General features: G+C 38.0%; 2 long non-coding RNA genes across 3 annotated transcripts; both read left to right on the plus strand.

Annotated features, from left to right (window-relative positions):
* The first annotated feature begins 477 nt into the window (after positions 1–477).
* Positions 478–6,240, plus strand: LOC139114718 (uncharacterized). Its single transcript, XR_011547937.1, has 3 exons — positions 478–961; positions 4,758–5,416; positions 6,135–6,240. It is a non-coding gene; the product is annotated as an uncharacterized lncRNA (long non-coding RNA).
* A 142-nt stretch (positions 6,241–6,382) lies between these two features.
* On the plus strand, positions 6,383–9,248 carry LOC139114719 (uncharacterized). Of its 2 annotated transcripts, none has more exons than XR_011547938.1 (4): positions 6,383–6,947; positions 7,593–7,765; positions 8,227–8,371; positions 9,167–9,248. It is a non-coding gene; the product is annotated as an uncharacterized lncRNA (long non-coding RNA). The 2 variants fall into 2 exon arrangements; XR_011547939.1 differs by having other exon boundaries at positions 8,230–8,371.
* Positions 9,249–9,648: the final 400 nt, after the last annotated feature.

Raw genomic sequence — 9,648 nt, forward strand, 5'->3', positions numbered from 1 at the left:
TGTAATTTCAGCTACTCTTACTTACCTTTACAATAAGAGCTTGGATCATGCTATTATCCCTAAAGTCTTTAAATGTGCTAGAGTTGTTCCAATTTACAAAGGGTCTGGTAACATCAGTGATATGTCTAACTATCGTCCTATTTCAATCTTACCAGCTCTTTCGAAAATCATTGAAAGACATGTGTACAACACTTTATTTAATATTTATCTATGTTTAATCTTCTTTTCGATACTCAGTCTGGTTTTAGATCACGAACCTTCATCGTTAAAACAACATACTGTTATGTAGGTCATTTCCCCCCACACTCATCATGACCTGAGTTCAATTAGTCTAGAACATTCTCAAGGTCACTGCCCTTAATGACCTCACAACCTTGAATTCAATTAGTCATGTTTGGAATGTTCTAGAAATTTAATTAGTTGTGTAAGAGAGATAATTTTAGAACAGTAATTAGCATGTCAATAAAAGTTCTTTATGTATAAGCACATGGGTATAAAAGGGACGTGCACAGCTTCCAGTCAGACTTTTGGGATCGTATCTCTTGTGTGTTACTACAAGTGTTTCAAAACTCCAGCCGTAGTAATTTGCAAGACTTCTCAAGACCTTCACTGCCAACGCTGGATTTACTCTGTGGACTTTGTGCAACTTCAAGCCTGCAAGCCAAAGGACTGTTCATTCATCCGACTGACTGTTACAACTCTGAGACTGGAGCTTTGCCGTCCCAGCTGAGATAAGTAGTCTGTACACTTTTAAAGCTTGTACTCTATCCCTGACTTAGCAATTAGATTTATTTTCGTAATAAATTTTGTTTAAACGTTAACTGCTGAGTTCACTCTTTTGTTCGTTTTCTCTGCACGTAACAATACCAAACATGGATTTTTTTTCTATTTCCTCAAGATTTTCGCTGTGATGCTCTTACCGTTTTTATTATTTCGAGAAAATTTCCAAAGTTTAAAATAGGTGAGTGTGTTATGATTTCAGCTTCTTACCTTGACACAGTCAATTAAAAAATGACACTAAAATAATCAAAAACATTATAAATAGCAAATAAATGTGATTCTAAATGCTGTAAAATTTGCACGTGAATTTCCTTTTCAGTTATAACATGCTCGCTACATCCAACTTTCAGTAAGGGTCATGAGTGTTTAGAGTAACTTGCAAAACGTTTGTACGGTGGCCCCTACACGCCACGGAACTCTATTACTTTTGAATATAAACTCTAATTTTTCTTGACAATATCTTTAATATTTGTAAGAGATTTTATTTCTCCACCGCAAACTTTTAATTTTGTACGAGCAACATTATCTTAACATTATCTTAACTTTAACTTCTCGAAAGTAATTTTAGTTTTAACAATAAAGAAAATATGTTTCTCAAAAGTATTTTTTATTTTGTAAAACAAACGTAAAATTTTTTCAAGATAACAGACTCCCCTACACGTCATGGAAATTTATTACTTTTGAACATAAACTCATATTTCTTGACAATATATTTAATATTTGTAAGAAATTTTATTTCTCCACAGCAAACTTTTATTTCTGAACGGGGAAACTTTATTTTTGGGGTAAACTGTTTTTAAAAACTTTTAACAAAAACATTTTAACTTTTAAAAAATAACTTTAACTTTGAACAAAATATTTGTTTCTCAAAAACGATTTTTATTTCGAAAAGAAGTAAAAATTGTTCACAGCAAGAGTTGAAGATTTTTGCTGAGCGCGAACTGAGTTACTTAAATGACATAACCTTATGTCTTTAGAGCAGAAAACTTAAATTCTTAAAGAAAAGTTTTATTTTTCAAGAGTAAAATTAATTTCTTTATGGAAAAAAGATTTTCTCAGAGCAGCAAATTGAAATATAGTGAATAAAACTTTTTTCTCAACGGAGAGAAATTATTTTCTGAAGACAACAAAACTAATTCCTTCAAGATATTTTCTACATATGAGTGTGGTTTAAGAATTTGGTAAAACTGAACTGAGAAAGAACGAAAAAGGAAAAAGGAAAGGATGAAAAAGTCAAACTTACTTTTCTTCAGAGCGAAATTTATTTCTGAGAGGAGAAATATTTCATGTGAGGGCGCAATTACCTATAATGCATGGCAAACTCTTTCTAGCGAGAGTAAACATATTTTTGGGAAGAGTAAAACATTTTTCCGACGAGCAAAACTATTTTAACGGCGGCGGAAGTTAAAGTATCCCACCATACAACACCCAAGTTTGATGACCCAGAGTCTTCGAGTTGGTAGCCGGTATCAGTTCGTGTTCGTGTCGGCTACATGGACGATCTGCTCTCCGAGACAACCATGACTGACTTCATCAGCGATACGGGCACGCCAGCCCGGCCCTACCCTGCCTGCGTACGATGCTGTGTGTTGGGGCCGTATAACGCCGGGCGGGAACTCACAACATCGTACACAGGGCTACGGGCACGCGGGTCAGTTGCCACTTGTCTGAGTCCCCGAAGAATGGTTTTATGTTTGAGTGATTCGTCTGACGGCAGACGGTGTGCGACGGGACCGCATTGGGGTTCTTCATTAGCTCTGCATGGCATAGCCCTGCGTACAGGTCTGTGTGTTCCCGGCGTTATTCGCCCGGAACACACAGACCTGTATGCAGGGCTATGCATGGCAGGGCTGTGTGTTACCGGCGTTATACAGTCTCCCACCACATAACACCGGTAACACACAGCCAATGTGTGTGATATTCATCTTTTCTAAGAGGAGAAGCCAGATTCGTAATTTATAGAAACTGAAACTGAACCGAGCCCGCCAGATTTGACCACAGTCGCGGACTGGTTTTGACTTTCACGTGTGGTTTGCGGGGTCAAAAACGTGAAAGTCAACCAGCCCGTAAAAGGCATATCCCGTCCGAAAAACACCACAGCTGTGGACCCACAACTACTGTATTGAACCACGCTCGACTGTGTTCAAATCTGGCGGGCCAGGTTCAGTTTCAGTCGAAGACTCTATCAATTACGAATCTGGCTTATAGAAAAGATGACCATCACACAATATAACATTAACAACACAGCAACTGATGAAGGAATAGCTCTGCATGGCAGGGCTGTGTGTTACCGGCGTTATGTGGTGGGAGGCCGTATAACGCCGGTAACACACAGCCCATGCAGAGCTAATGAAGGAACCCAATGCGGTCCATCCCGTCGCACAACGTCTGCTGTAGGACGAATCACTCAAACACAAAACCGTTCTTCGGGGACTCGGACAAGTGGCAACTGTTGAACTGACTCGTTTGCGTGCCCGTGCCCATAGCACTGCGTACGATGCTGTATGTTCCCGGCGTTATACGGCCCAAACACACCATCGTACGCAGGCAGGGTAGGGCCGGGCTAGCTGCAGTACAGTACGGCAAACCGTCCGACCCAAATACCCAGGTAAAACCTAGAGGTACTATACTGCAGCTAGGGCCGGGCTAGCGTGCCTGTATCGCCGATGAAGTCAGTCATGGTTGTCTCGGAGACTCTGGGTCATCGAACTTGGGTGTTGTATGGTGGGATACTTTAACTTCCGCCGCCGTTAAAATAAAGTTTTGCTCGTCGGAAAAATGTTTTACTCTTCCCCAAAATATGTTTAGCTCTCGCTAGAAAGAGTTTGCTATGCATTACAGGTAATTGCGCCCTCACATGAAATATTTCTCCTCTCAGAAATAAATTTCGCTCTGAAGAAAAGTAAGTTTGACTTTTCATCCTTCCTTTTTCGTTTTTTCTCAGTTTAGTTTTACCAAATTCTTAAACCACACTCATATGTAGAAAATATATCTTGAAAGAATTAGTTTGTTGTCTTCAGAAAATAGTTTCTCGCCATTGAGAAAAAAGTTTATTCTCTGTATTTCAATTTGCTGCTCTGAGAAAATCTTTTTTCCATAAAGAAATTAATTTTACTCTTGGAAAAATGAAACTTTTCTTTAAGAATTTAAGTTTTCTGCTCTAAAGACATAGGGTTATGTCATTTAGTAACTCAGTTCGTGCTTAGCAAAAATCTTCAACTCTTGCTGTGAACAATTTTTACTTCTTTTCGAATAAAAACGCTTTTGAGAAACAGATATTTTGTTCAAAGTTAAAGTTATTTTTTAAAAGCTGAAGTGTTTTTGTTAAAAGTTTTTAAAAACAGTTTACCCCAAAAATAAAGTTTCCCCGTTCAGAAATAAAAGTTTGCTGTGGAGAAATAAAATTTCTTACAAATATTAAATATATTGTTAAGAAATATGACTTTATGTTCAAAAGTAATAAATTTCCATGACGTGTAGGGGAGTTTGTTATCTTGAAAAATTTTTACTTTTGTTTTACAAAATAAAAAATACTTTTGTGAAACATATTTTGTTTATGGTTAAAACTAAAAATACTTTCGAGAAGTTAAAGTTAAGATAATGTTAAGATAATGTTGCCTGTACAAATTAAAAGTTTGCGTTGGAGAAATAAAATCTCTTACAAATATTAAAGATATTGTCAAGAAAAATTAGAGTTTATATTCAAAAGTAATAGAGTTCCGTGGCGTGTAGGGGCCACCGTACGTTTGCCATTATCTTTTAAAGATATGAATGTTTTCAGAAGATTTGTCGAGTTTTACTCCGCCCCTATCACAAAGTTTGTTGTCAATTTGGTAAGCCAAATATAAACATAAGCATGGGACAATCATCTGGATGTCAGCAAGAGCTAATTATTGTGACAAAGTGATGCTTTGCCTTTTTATTTGTTATTCATCTGCCTCTTATTTCCTAACCAGCCATAAATTTCGTTATTTCAGTTTCATTTCAGGTTACAACCTTCATATTCTTAGTTTTCTACAGCTACATGACACTGTACTATAGACCGGAAGTAGGTCTGGCAGACATTTTGTTGCATGTGTGGGTTCTCACTTTGATCCTGGAGGAGCTGAGACGTGTAATGTATAGCTTGACAATGATTGGACTATTCCCTTCCTGCATCACAAGAGGGTGTACAATAATGACGATTGACTTGGATAATCATGGTCACATTCACCAGAATTCATAATGTTGTTAATTTACGCGTACAAATCTGGTGCATAAGAGTATCATTCATACTCTTACAGCCTGTGGAGCTCCGCAAACAATCATGTTTATCGAGAGCACCTGCAGGAGATTTTGAAACATTTTATGCTGCCTTTATAATGCAGGTAATAATTGGCCACGGGACGAGTACGAATCGTTAGGTCAACGATTCCGGGCTTGGTTGTCCACTTTCTGGAATTGGATGGATCTTATCGCATTACTACTTACACTAGCCGCTTTCCTGATCCGCTTCAACATCCTTGGAGTACCGTGGACTCATGACGTCAGCAGGAACCTGTACGTCATTGCGTGTACCATATTCTGGATATTAATACTGATGATGTACCAGTCTAATAAGACGCTCGGTCCTTTCTTGATTATGATAACAGAAATGGTAAGAATTATACTTCTTCTAAGTTTTTCCCCTTTGAGCATCTATTCTCATTGCTTGCAACAATGGTCCCTGAACGACACCCTCTCTAAAACTGTTCAATGGAGGGACATAGCTTTCGCGTATCCACCTATTTACGTCATGTAGCATAATGTCTGTGTAGCTTCGTCGAGTTTAGGCTGACAGATAGACAATATTTACCACATGGTGCTCAGTCATCAAGCAAGGTTAGCTTAACCAGTTGCGCTAGAATTCAGAGCGCTAGAATTCTGAATTAAATATTTGCAGCTGTGCCATTTTTGCAAAATATACTTGCATGAATCAAAACTGAAAAGTGAGGCGTTCTAACAACACTTTATAAGCTTCGCTGGACTAAACGATCCGTCGCTCGACAGCGCCCTCGAGCGACGGATCTTCCAGTCTAAATCTTCGCTATCTGAAGAAAACTCTGCGAAAAACATGTATATATGTTCTCTAATCCTCAAGCGATAAATAATCAATCCCTAACCGAGTAACTGCACGATTTTTTTTGTGAAATATCATGACTTCCTATGGTGTCTGTATTGTTTTAATTTACATCTTGTTTATCAGTTATGAGTGCATTTAACTTGGTCTGTCGTAGAGTCTCAAAGACTTACTGAACGGTCATCTATGTAGGCGCTATTTTGGTTCTTGTTGATTCTGATTGTATTCGTGATTGCCTTCGGCATCGCTGGAATAGCTATCCTATCGCCCAATCAGAATCCATCTCCCAGAGTGCTCCGCGATATCTTTTACTACCCATATTACCAAGTTACTGTCGATGATTGGCAGACATACACAGACAGTCTCTACTAGTATTGGATGACGACGCAGGTAAGATCCGTCGCGGTTTAAATTTTAAATATGTTTAACAATCTTTTGGTCGATCCCGTTCTGCTGTGCTACTTTTCATGCACCAGAAAAACATTAATACTATATTGTATATGGAGCACTTCACTGACACTATAAAATATCGACCATGTGAAGTTACCTATGTTAGTAATTCCGTAAATAGACGACAAAACGTAAGTATATGTAGGACCATGAAATCAAATTAAAAGATGACTGGAATGACTGTTTCAAAGACCAGTATAATACTAACGGAGAGATATTTTGCAAATTTACAACAAAATGAACAATCCTTAATGACGGTAACATAGGGAACTACATGTCAAAGCTACTGCGGTTAGGGTTAGATTGGTAGTTTCAGAAATCGCACAGATTTCCTCTCGGACATATGTGAAGTCATTTGATTCGGCATGGGGACAACTTAATATGAACGACATCAAGTAACGGCTTTAGGAGATACATTCACCAATCTTTGATTTTCTAGCTGAATAATGTTTAAAGAAGCATTGAAATCCAATGAAGATCCTCATTAGTACATTACTTCTTGATTATGTTCAGAAACGGAGTTAGATTCACTCAACGGATACATTTACTCTGTCCTTCTCGCTGCGTAAATCCTCATCGGAAACGTGTTGTTGTTGAATTTACTCATTGCAATCTTCAGGTAAGAACCACAGACTGACCACTCTTGATATTCAACGAGTAAATAATTGTTCATTTATGGCAATATGTTAAGGGATCGATCGAAAAGTCATGATCGCGATTTGAAACACGCCATTCGACATTTGTTTAATCACATTTGACAAAAAACCCGAGTGAATTTGCTTATCGGGCTCGTCAATGACATTTCTGTAAGCTTTAGGGGTCTTTTTAACCGTATCAGAGTAATTTTTGTCCAAGCTGACCTTCTTTTTGAAATGCTCTATTTTAATTTGTACATGGCAGAGTTTCTCTTTCACACAAAGCTCGACTGAATTGCAATGCCTAATTTTGGCCCGTCAATCATTAAAAGTTATTGAAGGATAATACCCAAGATGGGGTTTCGGAGATTTATTGACATGTGTCTCATTTTAGAGAAAGTGACCTACTTGATTTGATGGGTTGAATTACATAGGAATGGTAACGTCATCTGATAAACATTCATTTTTTTTAATTGCAGCACTCCTTTTATGCCGATCAGTAAGGTTTCTCTTTGGAAAGATGCAGAAATTAACGGCTTGCGTGTAAATTTTAAAATTAAATATCACTTGGAATTGATGATTCAAAATGCATCAACGTAAGTTTTTCCGTTTAATAAATATTTTCACAGCACTGTTTACAACCAAGTTGAAAGCAGTTCGCTGACCGAATGGAAGTACAACAGATATTACATCATCACTGAGTTAGAAGATGTACCGCCGCTACCAGCGCCATTGGTTGTTTTAAGTCACGTGTACAGGCTGGTAGTTTGGACGACCAAATGCTGTAGGACCAAAACAAAAGGTAGTTCGGTCATTCTGATTTTTCTATCACCATTGCATGGAGTCCTTTTAAGATTCACATTATAAATGTACAAGATAGTAAATGCGACTGGTTCAGAACAAACAATTGTTTTTTGCTCTGTCGTCACTTCAAATAGAGTCATTTCAAGTTTTTTTTTCGTAATGATCAAAGCAAACATTATTTTTAAGGCAAGTAAATCCCTAGGCATCTGACTCCATTATCTTCTTCATGTATAAAGGTGAGGAAAATGTGTTTCCGGTTACATTGCCACCTAGTCTGTGTAAGGGTGAAAATACAGAGAAACACTTTGTGAAGACACTCTGGTAGTGCCCATGATCCATTTTGGTTGACCATGTTTGTTCATGTTTACCCTGTCCCTGGCTGTCAGCGGAAAAAAGTCTTCTAGGGTGTTTGTTTGTTTGTTTGTTTGTTGTTTTTATGATGTTTACATCTGTCTTTAGTAGACGATGGCGAAATGGACGAATTGCTGCATGAGCAAAGCGAAATCAAGAAGTACGAAAGTGAGGCTATGGATAATTATAAACTAAATGTAGAGAAACAACAGAAAGGAAGTAGGGAAGAAACATTGAAGAAATTGGACGAAAGGTGAACTTTAAACTTCTTTCTTATCTTATAAAAAGAACGACTTGGCGTGTAACATCAAGTCAAGGTTTGAACAGTTGACTTTTTGAGATGCGCTGTCGTGCCTGCATTTTGGCCACAGTGTTGTATCACATTTTTGGTTACTTACGTGTTCATCACATATCGGATCTGTATTACGTTGGGTGAGTCAGTTATCACATATTATATCATACCAGTGTATTGATGGTGCAAATACAGCGATCTGATTGGTCGAGACGCAAAGACGGCTGGCATACGCGTTAGTTCTAAGCTTGAGGAAAATTCCTTTTATGACGTTCCATGCCAGACTTTCAATATGCCGTTATGATATAATAGCAATAAATCACACCCAGCGACGGTAAGCTTATACCACGAGATTTTGACCAGTTCACTTCATATATGCACTCGCTATCACTCGTGCATATATGTCGTGAACTAGTCAAAATCTCGTGGTATACCATCGCTGGGTGTGCTTTATTGCTTAATTAGAGTAATACATTGTCCTTATGTCACACGACTATCGAGACGGAAGCCTAGCTTTGCGTCCGAGTTAATAGTGATACGCAATCGAAGAGATAGTGACGTATGGGCAAAACAATGTTCAGTTTTAGGATATCAAATGTTTTGATTTGCCAAACGAGAAATCTGTTTTACTGGCTCACTCACGGAAGAAATGTTGAACACCTGTTGCTGCATTCCTTTCAAATTGCTCTAAACACTCAGGAGTAACTTTTTTAGTGCCGAAGAACTAATTATTCGTATCGTGTTGGGGGTTTATAGGTTACGACTGTTGGTGTAAAAGTAAAAGGTCTTGAAGAAGAACAAGTAATGTTGGTGAAGAAGAGAGAAATGAGGCGTGGAAGATCAAGTTCGAGAAACACATCGATAAGTCAAGTTTGAGATCGAATACAAATCCAAATTCAAGGCAAAGACAATATCATTAGTGTTAATATAACAACAATCTAGTCAGCCGTTGACCCTTCGACACAATGGTTTGGCCCAACTCAATCGTTTTCAGTGGTGGAGTTGGACTTCTGTCGAGGGAAATGGGTAATGCTGAAAGCTAAATGCCGAGTGGTTTGTGACTGCAACGTTTGGTGTCTTGTTAGTGTTTTACTATGATGTGTCAACCGCAGTTTCTTAGTCTACTCTTTAATGCATGGTTGAATAATCGGTGTAGGGTTTGTCGACACATCCTGGTAATATGTGACGTACAGTGTTCCTTTTTTACACTGATTACGTGTCCTGTTACATCCTGGTAA

This window comes from Ptychodera flava, chromosome 16, assembly GCF_041260155.1.
Source record: "Ptychodera flava strain L36383 chromosome 16, AS_Pfla_20210202, whole genome shotgun sequence".
NCBI classification, from domain to species: Eukaryota; Metazoa; Hemichordata; class Enteropneusta; family Ptychoderidae; genus Ptychodera; species Ptychodera flava.